This window comes from Scyliorhinus torazame, chromosome 14 (genome assembly GCF_047496885.1).
Source record: "Scyliorhinus torazame isolate Kashiwa2021f chromosome 14, sScyTor2.1, whole genome shotgun sequence".
In the NCBI taxonomy this organism is placed as follows: domain Eukaryota; kingdom Metazoa; phylum Chordata; class Chondrichthyes; order Carcharhiniformes; family Scyliorhinidae; genus Scyliorhinus; species Scyliorhinus torazame.
The window spans coordinates 27468751-27485100 of NC_092720.1; the positions used below are offsets into that span (position 1 = coordinate 27468751).

General features: G+C 48.7%; 1 long non-coding RNA gene and 1 pseudogene across 1 annotated transcript in view; one reads left to right on the forward strand and one right to left on the reverse strand.

Moving 5' to 3' along the window:
* The window catches only part of LOC140389476 (glutathione hydrolase-like YwrD proenzyme), a 135004-nt pseudogene extending 120700 nt beyond the window's left edge, over window positions 1-14304 (forward strand).
* Window positions 14305-14693: 389 nt separating this feature from the next.
* The window catches only part of LOC140389602 (uncharacterized), a 68780-nt gene continuing 67123 nt past the window's right edge, over window positions 14694-16350 (reverse strand). Inside the window, exon 2 of the long non-coding RNA XR_011934427.1 lies at window positions 14694-15443. This is a non-coding gene — a long non-coding RNA (uncharacterized lncRNA). The remainder of the gene's footprint in view (window positions 15444-16350) is intronic.

Sequence of the window (16350 nt, forward strand, 5' to 3'; positions counted from 1 at the left end):
GAGGCGTATCCGACTACCGATAATAAAGCTGCTACTGTGGTTAAAGTTCTGATGCGGGAAATCATTCCCCGGTACATTATACCAGCTCAGTTAAATTCTGATAACGGGCCTCATTTTATTGGACAGATTAACAAGGAGTTCTGCTCCCAGTTGGGCATACGCCAGCAGTTACACTGTGCGTACAGACCGCAGGCGGCCGGGTTGGTTGAGTGACACAATCAGACCCTCAAAACTAAATTGGCTAAATTAAGAGCAGACACGGGACTGACATGGCTTAAGTTGCTCCCCGTTGCCCTCTTCCATCTGCGGGTTACACCTGCAGGACTGGCCCGGCTCTCTCCTGCCGAGATCCTTTATGGCAGGCCCCTTAGAACTCCCTGGAGCCTGCATGTTCCCAGACTGGTTCAGTTTCACCATATGACTGAAGAGATGTCCACCTATGTTCTAGCCCTCACTAAGGTCCTCAAGGAGCTCCATGGCCAGGTCCTCACGGCTCACCCGCCACCGCCCCCATTACCTAGCTCACTTTCAGTGCAGCCCGGTAGTTATGTCATGGTCAAAAAATTGGACTCGGAAAGGGTCGGATCCGCGATGGGAGGGGCCCTTCCAAGTTCTCTTTACCACCCCCACTGCAGTTAAAGTGGAGGGGCGGAGTGCTTGGGTCCACCTCCACCACTGTAAATTGGGACCACCTCTATCACTGTAAAAAGGTTGGTTACTAACCTGCCTCCCTTCCCCAGTGCTGTTTTACAGGTGTGAAGCACCGCCTGTGTAATCCTCGGCCTCACCTCGCTTGGCGTGACATCGGCGACGGACATGGAAAAGGGAAATATCATCTACATCTGTAACCCCAACCAAACTACAAGGACATTTTGTTTATGCAGAGTGATGTTCTTCGCTGCCCCCATATACGAGGACATGGTATCGACTCATGGAAGGTCATCAGGTTAACTGACAATGCAGGACTCATGAAGCAATTGCACCGGTCCCGTCGATGGTAAGGGAACATTACATGGACATGGCCTTGTTTTTGGAGTACGTGTAAATTTGATTTTGGATGTGATAAGATTGGTGCCATAAAGGTGAAATCAGACCGTCAGGAGAGGGTAGGAAGAGGTCGTGAGAGAGAGAGGGGGTCTAGAGAGAGGACGGGGCATGTAAGAAGGGGAGTACAACTGGAACGTAGGTTATCAGGAGATACACTTAATTCATTTAGGGCCCAGACTGAGGAAAACTTGGGTAGTATGAATCTCTTCTACCAGATTTACCACCGCTTGTATGGCCAGGGACGGGTTGTCTGCTACCCGAACCCCTCAGCGGTGTCTAGGTTATTTTCTGTTTCACCGCTTTGGGGCACTCCCCAAACGGTGGTTCATTGTCAGCATTCCGAGCCACCGACCGAGCAAGTCACTCTTCCTTACGATCCGGGTTCAGCACCACCGGCTATTTGCCTTCCCCTTTCTCGGGATAATTCCCATTCACAGTATGATGGGCTGCAACGGTGGAGGGCGTACATACCTAGCCACTTCACTCCCAATAGGGACTCCCGGTCGTACGAGAATTGTTTCGGCAGTGACGGGTACGGCTGTTTGCTGGTAGAGGTGGAAACGAATATAACTTTTAGTGGCACAGCGACCAATGTTTTGTCACCCCCATTTCCCCGCCAAATTGCTTTCGGGACTCTAGTCCCAACCACAGTCCCCTGCCCCTCGGCGTGGATGCTGCACAATCAGTTAGCACGCCGGGCAGTCTAGCTGAATTCTGCGAGAACTAGAAAAAACCTCAGGTTCTCGCACCCAACCGGGGCCACTCAGCCGGGTGGGGAATTCTGAGCGTCTTGTCACTGGGAGGTGTGGGGGTTCCTTGGCGGTTAGCGATAGGAATTATTTTATTTGTGGCCTTACCATCCTGGGAAACAAAACCTTGGGAGCCCTCGGGGCAATAACCAAATAATTGTCTCAGCTGCGGTTGTTTGCACTGCAGAATCGGTATGCTCTTGACTATCTTCATAGATTATCATAAAATTTACAGTGCAGAAGGAGGCCATTTGGCCCATCGAGACTGCACCGGCTCTTGGAAAGAGCACCCTACCCAAGGTCAACACCTCCACCCTATTCCCATAACCCAGTAACCCCACCCAACACAAAGGGCAATTTTGGACACTAAGGGCAATTTATCATGGCCAATCCACCTAACCTGCACATCTTTGGACTGTGGGATGAAACCGGAGCACCCGGAGGAAACCCACGCTCACACGGGGAGGATGTGCAGACTCGGCACAGACAGTGACCCAAGCCGGAATCGAACCTGGGACCCTGGAGCTGCGAAGCAATTGTGCTATCCACAATGCTACCGTGCTGCCTCTTCTGGCCCATGAGGGTGGGGTATGCGCCATAGTGCAGGGCAAGTGTACCATGGGAGTTCAAGACCTAACCGTTAACATCGCTAAATTTATGGATCGCATACGGGATCACCTGGACGGAATGCAGGACCCTGGCTCTTGGGGTAACTGGGTATTTGGAGGTTGGAAGGACTGGTTGATAAATATGGCCATGTATTTAGCAGTGGCACTCGGCTGCATCTTTGTGGGCCTGGCCATCCTTAAATGCGTGATGGGTAGAATGCGGGGTGCACTGGAACAGATAGACGCCCCTAGAATCTTGGCTGTTAGGATCCACGAGAGTGCAGCGGATGAAGGGGGCTACAACAGGAATTGGAAATGCAGCAACGAATATTTTTAGATGAGGGGCCGTAGCTACGGATTGAATAGATAGGTTATCATGAAATGATAAAAGGAGGGAATGACGAATGTGATATAAAATAGTTAGTTTAAATATATTAGTTACAGTAATGTAGATGTAGGCCGGTTTAATTCTAGTGAGTTCACAGACAAAGGATTTCAGAAAGCATGGCAAGGAAGGGGGGAGGGGTGTCTGGTAGAGGAGGAGAAAAGAATGCTGGGCAACAAGAGGCCAGGGTTAAGGAATGAGAAGTGAGCCAATTAGGATGTATGGCCAGGTCAGGAGGGGTATAGGATGACCTATGGGAATCGTGTATGTGAAACTTGATGCCATTTGAATGTATTTGCAGAGATCCCTTTGTCTCCTTCCTCATTCGTTTCCAAGGGGTCCAGGAGACTGGTTCTGTGTTCTGTGTCCCTGAGAAGCGAGTCAGACTTGCAAGTTGGTTAAAAATAAATAATACTATGCCTACAAATCCATCTCGAGTTTTATTGAGGCCAGACTGACAGGTAAAGAATTCAACATTTGTCATTGGCGGAGCCGTACAGAGGCCGGTGCGGAAGGAAGGAGTGCCCCCACGCACAGGCCCGCCCGCAGATCAGTGGGCCCCGATTGCGGGCCAGGCCACCATGGGGGGCCCCCCCGCGCCCCCGAGGACCGCAGCAGCCGGCCTAAAAGCCATGTCTATTTCACGCCGGTGGGACTGGCCAGAAACCGACGGCCGCTCGACTCATAGGGGCCCGGAGAATTGCTGGGGGGGGGGGCGACCACCACGGCGTGATCCCTGCCACCGCCCGAAAACCGGCGCCGGAAAATACGGCAGCCGGCATTGGCGGGGCGGTGCGGGATTCACGCCGCCACCCGGGGATTCTCCGTCCCGGCGGGGAGTCGGAGAATCCCGCCTCCGGTGTCCCAGCTGGGGCTAGTGAACTGACCCCTTTTCCTGTCTTTCTTTAATGATACCAGAGCCTCAGGCGAAGGGTTGGGAGGAGGAGGGTGGGGGGGAGGGGGGAGGGGGAGGGTGGGGGGTAGGGGGAGGGAGGGGGGGGAGGTAGGAGCAGTGATAGTGAAGCTACTGGTGCCTCACTTCAAGCCACAAACACGTATCCTTTCTCAGGCTCGGCACAATCTGAGATCTAAAGATTTTTTAAAAACCTCTCCCTCATGGTCTTCGGGCCTCTTTCATCCCAATTAAACAGTCACCTTTTCTTTAGGTTCCTGCATGGTAGTGGCAGGCAGACATTTACTGATGGAGGTCCCAGTGGAAGCCCATCCTGTATAGTTATTGACTCCTCACCTAGAGAACAGTCCAGATTCATGAAAGGGTTAATGGGGCGGCAGATCCTAGATCCAGGAAAACCGAGCCCAAAATCATTTATCAAAACATTTTTCCTCATTACTTGTTTGCGGCATTTGGGTCAAATACATTGTCCGATATGCTGTTGTTTCTCCTCACACTAATCGCAATCAAAATGCATGAGATCTGTCTCCTCGGTGAGATCATTTGTGTTCGCTGCGGCTCAGTTGGCAGCGCTATTGCCTCCAAATCTAAAAATATGAGGTTCTGTTCCCACTCCAGGACTGTAGTCTGACACTCCCAGCACAGAGTGCGGAGGGAGTGCTGCACTGTCAGCGATGTCCTGGCCAACATTCATCCGTCGGTAAACCTCACACAAATGGATTTATCTGGCTATTGTCACATTACCGCTTATGGCAGCTCTCTCTGGCCAATTGGCTGCCACATCTGCTACATTGCAACAGTGACTACATTTCAAAAGGTCTGTAGTGTGCTTTAAGATATCCAATGATCACGTGTATATCCTGTGTATATGCGAGTTTGCCCCTCAAGACCATAAAGCTATGGACTTCATTATCTACTTTTCCTTCCTGTGCTGCACCTATTATTGCCTAATGATCACTCCTTAATGTATCTTATTTATCTTGTTATACTTTTGAATCTTGGCAGCAGAAGCAGGATTGCACAGTATGGGTTTGGCGAATACCAGAGTTATCTAAATCAAAGGAGGGTTGTGGAACCGATATCAAATATTTATTGGCTAGCAAATGTTTCTTTCACACGCTTGCATCTCTTGGTAGCTGTTTTTATTCGCAATAATCACACAGGATTTACAGCACGCACACACACATACACACGCCATTCAGACAATGCGGTGTGCAGTGGCTTATTCATTGAAATATCCTGTAACCCTGCATTTCTGTCTGCTTCACATCTTCATCCAACATCTCTTCAACCGCGTGGCACTTTCTCTCATGCCAGGCGTAATAACACCAACAAGTGTTAGAACCGATGCTAGAATTATATGGACGGGATTCTCCATCCCGCCAGCCGGCCAATGGGGTTTCCCATGGTGGGCAGCCCCATGCCGTCGGGAAATCCCCGGTGTGGGTGCGCTGCAGGCGCAACAGAGAATCCCGCCAGTGGAGAATTCAGCCCTATATCTTTACTGTCTATATCAATTCTGATGAGGCACAACGTGGATTTGTTATTCAAACTTTGCAGAAAACACCCTTAATATCGATCAGATCCTTTTTTTTCTCACTTTCTGCACAAGGAAAGCTTGGAATATATATTTTTGATCTGATCAAGAGCCGCCATTTTCTGTCCGTTTATTTCCTTCCTTCCTGAGCATTTGTAATGTTCTCCTGCAGGAGCCCTCGCTGCAGTTTCAACTGAACCATCCGTTGACGTGCTTGGCTGCGGTAAGGTCCAATTAGGGCTCAATTGGTAGCATTCTCGTCTCTAACCCAGGAGGTTGTGGGTTCAAGTCTGAGCCCAGAAACCTGAGCAACTAACCTAGGCTGACGCTCCCACAGCCGCACTGAGGGAATACAACCCTGTATTAAATCGAGTCTCTCTATGACCGCCCCCCCCCCCCCCCCCCCCCCCCCTCATGGGGGTGTAAAAAATCTCATGGCCATATTCCAAAGAAAAGCCAAGAAGTTCTCCATGGTGTCCTGGCTGACATCTGTCCCTTAATCAGCATCGCATAAAGAAACAGGTGATCTGATTGCAGTTTGTGGGATCTTGCTGTGCATAAAATGGCCACTGCACGGCTTCACGGTCAAAATGTACCTCACTGGCTGTAAAGTGCTTTGGAAAATCTTAAGATTTGTGAATGGCACCATATAATTTCTCTTTTACAATTGGTACATTGTTCTATTTTCACTCATTGTTTTGGAACAGAGGTGCCAATCTTTCACTGAGCTCAGAACACCCAAATTGCCTAGCGCCAGGAAAGCGGCCCTACCACACCATCATCCCCGCTCTTGCCACATCCGCTGCCACTGGACAACTTCTGTGCAGCTTTGGAGTGATGGGTGGATTCATGCAACCTCAAGGTCATGTGCAGGTAAGGGCCAGTTTCTACTGTGCTGTGATAGGTACTTGTAGCTCTACTTTTATGTGACTTGCTTTGTCTCGCAGTACTTTAGGTGGCGCTATTTCATGTTCCTCCCTATCTCTGTAATCCCCAGAGATATCTGTGATCCTCTAATTCTGGCCTCTTTCCCATTCTCAGTTGACATTGCTCTATTATTAGTGGCCATGTCTTCAGTTGTCTTCCCCCTAACTCTGGAATCATCTCCAAACACCTCTTTGTTGCTCTGCCTCATGTTACACCTTTAAGACACTTAAGAATGCCTCCCTTTTAATCATCTGTCCTAATATCTCTTTATGCAGCTTGGTGTCATACTTTGTGTGTAAAGTCGCTATAGTCCCAGATGACCATAGGCTGCTTTCCCCTTTGAGGTGGAGAGCTGACTTGTGGTGGTGGTTTAACCTGAGGATCATCATACCTCAGGCGAGGGGCAAGTTTGAGAAGGCGGGGCCTTCGTGAATAATCTCAGCCAGGAAGGGGATTGAACCCACGCTGCTGGCCTTGCTGTGCATCATGAACCAGCTGTCTAGCCAAGTGAGCTAAACCGGCCCCCCAATACTTTGTTTTTACAATGCTCCTGTGTGTCATGAGATGTTTCATTACACGTGCTGTCTCAATATAAGTCGTTTTTGTTGGCAAGGCATTTTCCCATTCCTAATTGCCCTTGAGTACGTGATGGTAAGGTGCCTTCCTGAGGATCTGTGGTTGATGTGGTGTGTGTGGGCAGCACGGTGGCACAGTGGTTAGCACTGTTGCTTCACAGCACCATGGTCCCAGGTTCGATTCCCACTTGGGGCACTGTCTGTGCAGAGTCCGCACGTTCTCCCTGCGCCTGTGTGGGTTTCCCCCGTGTGCTCCGGTTTCCTCCCACAAGTCCCGAAAGACGTGCTTGTGAGGTGAATTGGACATTCTGAAGTCTCCCTCTGTGTACCTGAACAGGTGCTGGAATGTGGCGACTAGGGGATTTTCACAGTAACTTCATTGCACTGTTAATGTAAGCCAATAAAGATTATTATTACACCCGTTAGGGAGGGAATTCAGGATTTTCACCCAGCAACAGTGAAGGAACGACTGATATAATTCCAATAGAGGATGGTGTGTGACTTGGGAAGGGAATTTGGAGGTTGTGGGGCTGTGGTGTTGGGGCCCAATGGGAGCATGGAGGTGGGCAAGTGCGTGGATTTTCCACTTCAGGCCAGCTTTGCCAGCTTCCGGGTGCCGTCTCCCCTTTTTCCCAGAGTGGGGGATGGGTGGGCGGCAGGACGTCCCACCTGCAAGTGGCAGGTAACCATCTCTGCCAGTCAGTTCCACCATGACAGATCTTTCCCTCAACTGCATTTAGCTGCCTGTACTATACATCCCTTGGTGTTGGCGATGATGGTGCTGTTGACTGTCTCAAAGGTTGATCAATCACAAATGTTTTCAAATATAGAAATCTGACTGAACACTGTACGTGTACGTTTCGCCCAAATTAGGTCATTTATGCACCGAGAGAGAACTTCCACTCATGTTCGGTCAGTCGGAGAAAACAAATGGTGCACAGCTCCATCTGTTGGTGAAATCAGGGGTTTGCCACTTCAGTTTTGCAATTGCCGTGGTTCAAAGGAGATGCCAGAAGGATCTGAGACAGATTTAATTAGTGGGGTCCTGTGCCTAGGCACAGTGTATTTCATTGTAAATCCACCCCAGATAGGGATTGCGTTGGATTTGAACCTAGTTGGATTGATGGATTGCACACCAACGTCAATCATTTCTTTTGACAAAGGCCTCAGTTTTCCTTATCAGCCAGGTTTAATGGAATTTAAGAATTGTGTAATAAACAGAAAGACAGAACACAACTAAACCAGTGCAACAGTTTATTTCGGTAAAATCTTAATTTGTCCATTAAGTTAGACAATTAAACAACTCACCGGAGGAAGAGACTCCACATATAACCCCATCCTCAATGATGGAGGAGCCAGCACATCAGTACAAAAGATAAGGAAGATTAAAGTATGTCCAACAACCAGAATTACCGAGTGGATGATCCAACTTGGTCTCCTTCAGAGGTCCCCAGCATCATAGATGCCAATCGTCAGCCAGTTAGATTCACTCCACCGAAGGCACTGGATTCTGCAAAGTCTATGGGCTCTGACAATATTCCAGCAATAGTCCTGAAGACCTGTTCACCAGAATTTCCAGGGCAGCAAGGTAGCACAGCGGTTAGCATTGTTGCTTCACAGCTCCAGGGACCCAGGTTCAATTCCCAGCTTGGGTCCCTGTCTGTACGGAGTCTGCACGTTCTCCCCGTGTGTGTGTGGGTTTCCTCCGGGTGCTCCTGTTTCCTCCCACAGTCCAAAGATGTGCAGGTTAGGTGGATCGGCCATGATAAATTGTCCTTAGTGTCCAAAAAGGGTAGGTGGGTTACTGGGTTATTGGGTGGAGGTGTAGGGTGCTCTTTCCAAGAGCTGGTGCAGACTCGATGGGCCGAATGGCCTCCTTCTGCACTGTAAATTCTATGATTCTAATTTGCTGCGACTCAAACCTAGCTGTTCCAGTACAGCTACAACACTGGTATCTACCCGGCAATGTGGAAAATTGCGCAACTACACAAGAAACAGGACAAATCCAACCCAACCAACTACCGCCCTATCAGTCTATTCTCAACCATCAGTAAAGTGATGGAAAGGGTCAGCAGCAGTGCTATCTAGCAAAACGTGCCTACCAATAACTTGCTCACGGACGCTCAGTTTGGGTTCTGCCAGGGTCACTTAGCCCTTAACCTCATTACAGCCTTGGTTCAAACATGGACAAAAGAGCTGAATGCCAGAGGTGAGGTGAGAATGACTGCCCTTGACATCAATTTATTTATTTATTAATTAAATTTAGAGCACCCAATTATTTTTTTCCAATTAAGTGGCCATTTAGTGTGGCCAATCCACCTAATCTGCACATCTTTGGGTTGTGGGGGTGAAACCCACGCAGACACGGGGAGAATGTGCAAACTCCACGCAGAAAGTGACCCAGTGCCGGGATCGACCCCGGGTCCTCACCACCATATGCTGCAGGGCTAACCACTGCACCACCGAGCCACCTTTGCACTTGACATCAAGGCAGTATTTGACCGGAGTATGGCATCAAGGAGTCCTAGCTAAACTGGAATCAATGGGAATCAAGGGGAAAACCCTCTGCTGGCTGGAGTCATACCTGACAGAAAGGAAGATGGTTGTGGTGGTTGGAGGTCAATCATCTCAACTCCAGGTGTTGTTGAAAACTCACCACTATTCTTAGAATTCCCCCTATACCAAAAAGGGCCGACATTCTAAATGGTGAACAGGGATTCTCACTCCCTGACTCCTGTGCAGACTTAAGTGGGTGCTATTCAGGTCAAACTATATTTTGAAGTTATCCCCTGGTATAACCCTTACCTTCATAGAATAATTTTACCTACTTACCACTTAGTAGCATCGATGTCCTGCGTTGCTAAGTAAGTAAAGTAGGCTTATGAATAACCACTGTTTCAGGTTAAAATTTTAAAGTTATTTTATCATTATATTTTTTCTTTTAAAAGCTGCAATCACTGTCTTTACAGAAAAGTAAAAAGATTTTGCTTCTGGATCCTTCTGGTTGGTTGAAGGGATCTTCAGGCCCACCTTGACAATCATTCTTCTTTAAATTCTTTTGGTCTTCCTCAGATGTATTTGCAGTTCTGCTCGGTTGCTATGCTCTCTCTTTCCCATGTACCGAGCTGTGAGAGCTGGCTCTGCTGGCTGACTCTGAGCTTACTCTGAGCTGACTTTGCCTCCTCTTTAAATTCTGGTCTTCCTTAGATGTATTAGCTCAGCTGCTTTGCTCTGTCCCATGACCGAGCTGACTGTAAGCTGACTCTGCTTGCTTCTCTTGTTCCTTCTCTGCTTCTCTGCCCCTGTCTCAGGGTTTATATATTTTTCTAACAGTTATTAAGTTTTTATGATTTTATTGTAAAGTAACTTTTATTTCACTTGGATTGTAAAAGGTACCTTTAATCTAAATTTTTCTAACACGACTAAGTATTCATTTTGACATGACCTCCGCTCATAGATCTCTGATTACATTGTGTCCTTTGTGATGTTCAAAATGCTTTGATTTCAATAGGGGTGTGAATTTTGGTGCCTGTCATTTCTATAGTTTTATTATCGAATTGTGTCCCCAGCTCATAATTTTGACTTTGATTTGGGTCTAATTTGTGTTCTTGTAGACAGGTTGTCTCCAGTTTTCTTTAATTTACCTGATGTCAGCAAAATTTCACACCTAGAATTGTCACCTAATTCAACTGAACCTTTATCCATTCTTTTCCATCTGCTCACTAAGATAGTTAATTTCAATGAAGGTGTGAAACATTGCTTTTAGCTTTATACTAAAGATTCACTCGATTGTGACTTGAAAGATCTGCTGTTTTGTTTGCTAAGCCTATTTGACCAAGGCTATCTGCATTTTACAATCCTCTCCTGGCAGCTGCTGTTAACCCTTCGTGAGATTTTTCCCTATATTCTCTCATGTTTCTTAAATCAGGTATTACCAGACTTCCATGTTTCAAATGACATATCTTTCCATATTTTCAATTACACAGGACATCACTGCAGGAGTTCCTCAGGGCAGTGTCCTAGACCCAAACATCTTCAGCTGCTTCATCAATGACCTTCCTTCCAACGTAAGTGTTGCAGCTGGGATGGAATTGCTTTCGGTCCGCACTTCCGTTGGGGACGCTATTCGGTAAGCGTGTCAGGACATGCAAATGAGTCAGCACTCTGCCGGCGCGAATTGGGAGGCAGCCTAGATGGGCTCCCAGATGACCAGAGGCTCTCTGAGCATTCAAAAGACACAGGCAGCACTGAGCAGTGTGAGGAGCCTGCAAGTAGTACCAGTGGGAGGGAGTTTAAAACATATACTGCAGCTATGATAATCTGAGCCAGGTCACGCCGAGCCCGAGGAGGACACCCCAAGTCTTGGGACCAAGTTGTGCCCTGCTACTGCCCCAGGCCTGGGCAACCCCAGCAAGCCTGACATTGTTTGAGGCTTTTTGAGAGTATGTTTAGTCTCAACAGCCAGGGTGCCCAGGCCCCACTTGCACCAATTCGCACCCACGAGACCTCCGCCTCCACCAGAAGGGTGGAGCATGAGGTGTCCAACCAATTGATGGTTTTGCATAGATTTGCTGGCACGGGACGGAAACTTCGATTTTGCTGCCAACGAGGGAGTATGGCGTCGGAATTGACATCAGGGGTAAACTGGATTTTTCACATTCGTGCGATTCTCTGCTCAATCGGGATTTGTGATCCTGGCATCGTGAAGCGGAGAATCCAGCCCAAGGTCAGAAGTGGGGGTGTTCACTGATGATTGCACAATGTTCAGCACCATTCGCGACTCCTCTGATACTGAAGCAGTCCTTGTCCAAATGCAGCAAGACCTGGACAATATCCAGGCTTTGTCGAGCAAGTTGCACCAAGTGTCAGGCAATGACCATCTGCAACAAGAGAGGAGCTAACCATTGTCCCATGACATTTAATAGCATTACAGTAGAGATGGGGGGGCTGGCGCTGCCCAACCTCTGTGGGTACTAGTGGGCCGCCAATGCGATGATGGTGCGCAAGTGGGTAATGGAGGGGGCTGCATGGAAGAGGCTGGAGACGGCGTCCTGTGTGGGTACGAGTCTGCGGGCGCTGGCAACGGCACCGCTGCCGCTCCCTCCAAGGAGGTATACCATGAGCCCGGTAGTGGCGGCTACCCTCAAAATCTGGGGGCAGTGGAGGCGACACAGGGGGGGATGTTGGGGCCTCGGTGTGGACCCCAATACTGGGGAACCACCGGTTCGTGCCAGGCAGGACAGATGGAGGGTTTTCAGGGTAGCACAAGGCAGGGATACGAAGGTTGGGAGATCTGTTTGTGGACGGGAAGCTCGCGAGCCTGGGTGAGTTGGAGGAGAAGTATGAGCTCCCCCCGGGGAACACCTTCAGGTACTTACAGGTAAGGGCATTTGCCAGGCGGCAAGTGGTGGAATTCCCGCGGCTACTGCCACGCACAATCCAGGACAGGGTGCTCTCGGGGGGGTGGGCGGGAGTGGGGAAGATCTCAGAAACCTACCAGGTGATGCAGGAGGAGGAGGAAGCCTCGGTGGTGGAGGTGAAAGGTAAGTGGGAGGAGGAGTTGGGAGAGGAGATCGAGGAAGGGATGTGGGCAGATGCCCTAGGGAGGGTGAACTCTTCACCTTCGTGCACGAGGCTCAGCCTCATACAGTTTAAGGTGCTGCACAGGGCACACATGACCGGGACAAGGATAAGCCGGTTTTTTGAGGGTGAGGACAGGTGTGTTAGGTGCTCAGGGAGCCCAGCAAACCACACCCATATGTTCTGGGCATGCCCAGCGCTGGAGGAATTTTGGAAGGGCGTAGCGAAGGCGGTGTCGAGGGTGGTAGGATCCAGGGTCAAACAGGGCTGGGGGCTCGCAATATTTGGGGTGAGAGAGGAGCCGGGAGTGCAGGAGGCGAAAGAGGACGGTATTCTGGCCTTTGTGTCCCTGGTAGCCCGGTGGAGGATTCTTCTTCAGTGGAAGGACGCGAGGCCCCCAAGCGTGGAATCCTGGATCAACGATATGGCAGGGTTCATTAAATTGGAGAGGGTGAAATTCGCCTTGAGAGGGTCGGTACAAGTGTTCTTCAGGCGGTGGCAACCGTTCTTAGACTTCCTAGCAGAACGGTAGACATTGGTCAATGGCAGCAGCAACTCGGGAGGGGGTGTATATATTTGCTATGTTGGCTCTGTGTTAAGCTGGGGTGTTAATTTATTATTTTCGTACAGAGGGAGGAGGATATGAAGGGTTGTTTTTTGACTGTGTTTTGTATTTAACCCTGTTGGGTTCCTTTTTCATTTTGTTATTCTGTGAAAACCTTAATAAAAAAATAATTTAAAAAAAAAAGACATTTAATAGCATTACCATAGCTGAATCCCCACTATCCACCACATGGGGTTACCATTGACCAGAAGCCGGGGCAGCACGGTAGCATTGTGGTTAGCACAATTGCTTCACAGCTCCAGGGTCCCAGGTTCGGTTCCGGCTCGGGTCACTGTCTGTGCGGAGTCTGCAGATCCTCCCCGTGTGTGCGTGGGTTTCCTCCTGGTGCTCCGGTTTCCTCCCACAATCCAAAGATGTGCAGGTTAGGTGGATTGGCCATGCAAAATTGCCCTTAGTGTCCAAAATTGCCCTTAGTGTTGGGTGGGGTTACTGGGTTATGGGGATAGGTTGGAGGTGTTGACCTTGGGTAGGGTGCTCTTTCCAAGAGCCGGTGCAGACTCGATGGGCCGAATGGCCTCCTTCTGCCCTGTAAATTCTATGATAATCTATGATAATTACTGTGGCTACCAGAGCAGGTTAGAGGCTAGGAATCCTGTGGCATGTAACTCACCTCCTGACTCCCCAAAGCCTGTCCACAATTTACAAGGAACAAGTCAGGAGTCTGATGAATACTCTCCTCTTGCGTGGATGAGTGCAGCTCCAACAACACGCAAGAAGCTTGACACCATCCAGGACAAAGCACCCACTTGATTGGCACCCCTTCCACAAACATTCAAACCCACCACCACCGCTGCACAGTGGCAGCAGTGTGTGCCAACCACAAAATGCACTGCATAAGCTCACCAAGGTTCCTTAGGCAGCAACCTCCAAATGCACGCCCTCCACCATCTAGGACAGCAGGCACATGGGACCGCCTTCACCTATAAAGTTCCGCTCCAAGTCACTCACCATCCTGAGTTGGAAATATATCACCATTCCTTCATTGTTGCTGGGTCAAAATTCTGGAACTCCCTCCCTAACAGCACAGTGGGTGTACCTACACAGGGACGACTAGGGACTACTAGGGGTGGTTAATAAACACGGGCATAGCCAACGATGTTCACATCCCATGAATTAATAAAAATTAATTAACTTCATAATGCACAGAATTCTGCTATTAAAAACTGATGGGGAAATAGAGGACAGAATGATATTAAGACCAAGAAACGTACTTAAGGATTGATCTGACCCATTTTAACCAAACTCCTTTCTTTACCTGCGAGGTGTTGCTTAACATGCTGGAGTTCGGGATGAACCCACAAGAAGCCCTGGACGCTCCTTGCTTTTGTGTGAACTACAAGAAGTCAGGTAGTTCTTAATTTTGTCAGCTAATTAGATTGTTGATTGAGTATTTATACTAGAGAAATGGGAGTGGGTCCTTACATTATTCATCCGTGGGTTCAAAGCGGTGGGAGTGATTCGGGCCTCCTGATCGCAGGAGGCAAGTTTGTGCTTGAAACATCACAGGGCAGCATTGGGCAGGAAATGGACCAGGCGTTCCTCCTGATGTTCTTGGTGGGATGGGGGTGAGGGAGGAGCACACATTGATCACTCTCGAAGAGGGAGAAACCTTAGAGTGAAAAACAGAAGCCTGAAAGGTGGGTAGCAAAGCAAGAATGTGCATGTAAGTGTTGGGATGCGAAGAGCACTTAGTAAGGGACAGAGAATTGTAATAGGACAAGATGTTACCAAATCAATTTGAAGAATATTTATATTGGATTGGATTTGTTTATTGTCACGTGTACTGAAATACAGTGAAAAGTATTTTTCTGTGTGCAGCGCAAACAGATCAGTTAGTACTTGAAAGGAAAATACATAATAGGGCAACACAAGATACATAATGTAAATACATAGACACCGGCATCGGGTGAAGCAGACAGGAGTGTAGTATTAATCATATCAGTCCATAAACGGGTTGTTTCGGAGTCTGGGAACAGCGGGGAAGAAACGGTTTATGAATCTGTTCGTGCGTGTTCTCAGACTTTTGTATCTCCTGCCCGATGGAAGAATTTGGAAGAGTGAGTAAGCCAGGTGGGAGGGGTCTTTGATTATGCTGCCCGCTTTCCCCAGGCAGCGGGAGGTGTAGATGGAGTCAATGGATGGGAGGCAGGTTTGTGTGATGGACTGGGCTGTGTTCACGACTCTCTGAAGTTTCTTGCGGTCCTGGGCCGAGCAGTTGCCATACCAGGCTGTGATGCAGCCAGATAGGATGCTTTCTATGGTGCATCTGTAAAAGTTGGTAAGAGTCAATGTGAAGGTGCTGAATTTCCTTAGTTTCCTAGGGAAGTCTAGGCGCTCTTGTGCTTTCTTGGCCGTAGCGTTGACGTGGGTGGACCAGGACAGATAGTTGGTGATGTGCACACTCGGAATTTGAAGCTGTCAACCATCTTCACCTCTCCTTGAGACACCCAAAGTGCTTTATAGCCAATGAGCTACATTTTGATGTACAGTCGCTGTTCTGATGGAGAGAAAGGAGGCAGTCAGTCCATGCACAGGAAACTCCCACAAAATAGCAACAAAGCAATGACCACGATCTGCTTTAATGTTGCTTGTTGAGCGAGCAAACACTCAATGTTGGGGAGAATTGGGGAGAATTACCCCACTTTTCATTTATTGGTGCCATGAGCTCCCTTAAATCCATGTGAGAAGGCAAACAGAGCCACGGCTTAACACCTCACCTGAAAGACAGCACGGCACTGGAGTATCGACCTTGTGTATGTGCTCAGGTTCCTGGCGTGGAACTTGAGCTCCCAACTTTCCGACTTGTGACTTTCCAGTGTACTCCAAGCTAACTGCGTTTTAATGGTGAACTGCTGGGTACAACCTGAGAGAAAATATATTGCTTCCGTATATCGACATATTGGGGCAGACTTTGAGGCCCCTCTCTCTGTCCGCGACAATGTCGGCGTGGACTCAGAACACGGAGAGAAGCGAGAAACATAATTCCCTTCGCGTCATTGGCTTTTTGAACTTCACTCCCTTCATTTGGAATATTGTGTACAGTTCTGGCCACAACATGTACATAGATCCCTGAAAGTTGCCACCCAGGTTGATAGGGTTGTTAAGAAGGCGTACGGTGTGTTAGCTTTTATTGGTAGAGGGATTGAGTTTCGGAGCCATGAAGTCATGTTGCAGCTGTACAAAACTCTGGTGCGGCCGCATTTGGAGTATTGCGTGGAGTTCTGGTCGCCGCAGTATGGGAAGGATGTGGAAGCATTGGAAAGGGTGCAGAGGAGATTTACCAGAATGTTGCCTGGTATGGAGGGAAGATCTTATGAGGAAAGGCTGAGGGACTTGAGGCTGTTTTCGTTAGAGAGAAGAAGGTTAAGAGGTGACTTAATAGAGGCATGCAAGATGACCAGAGG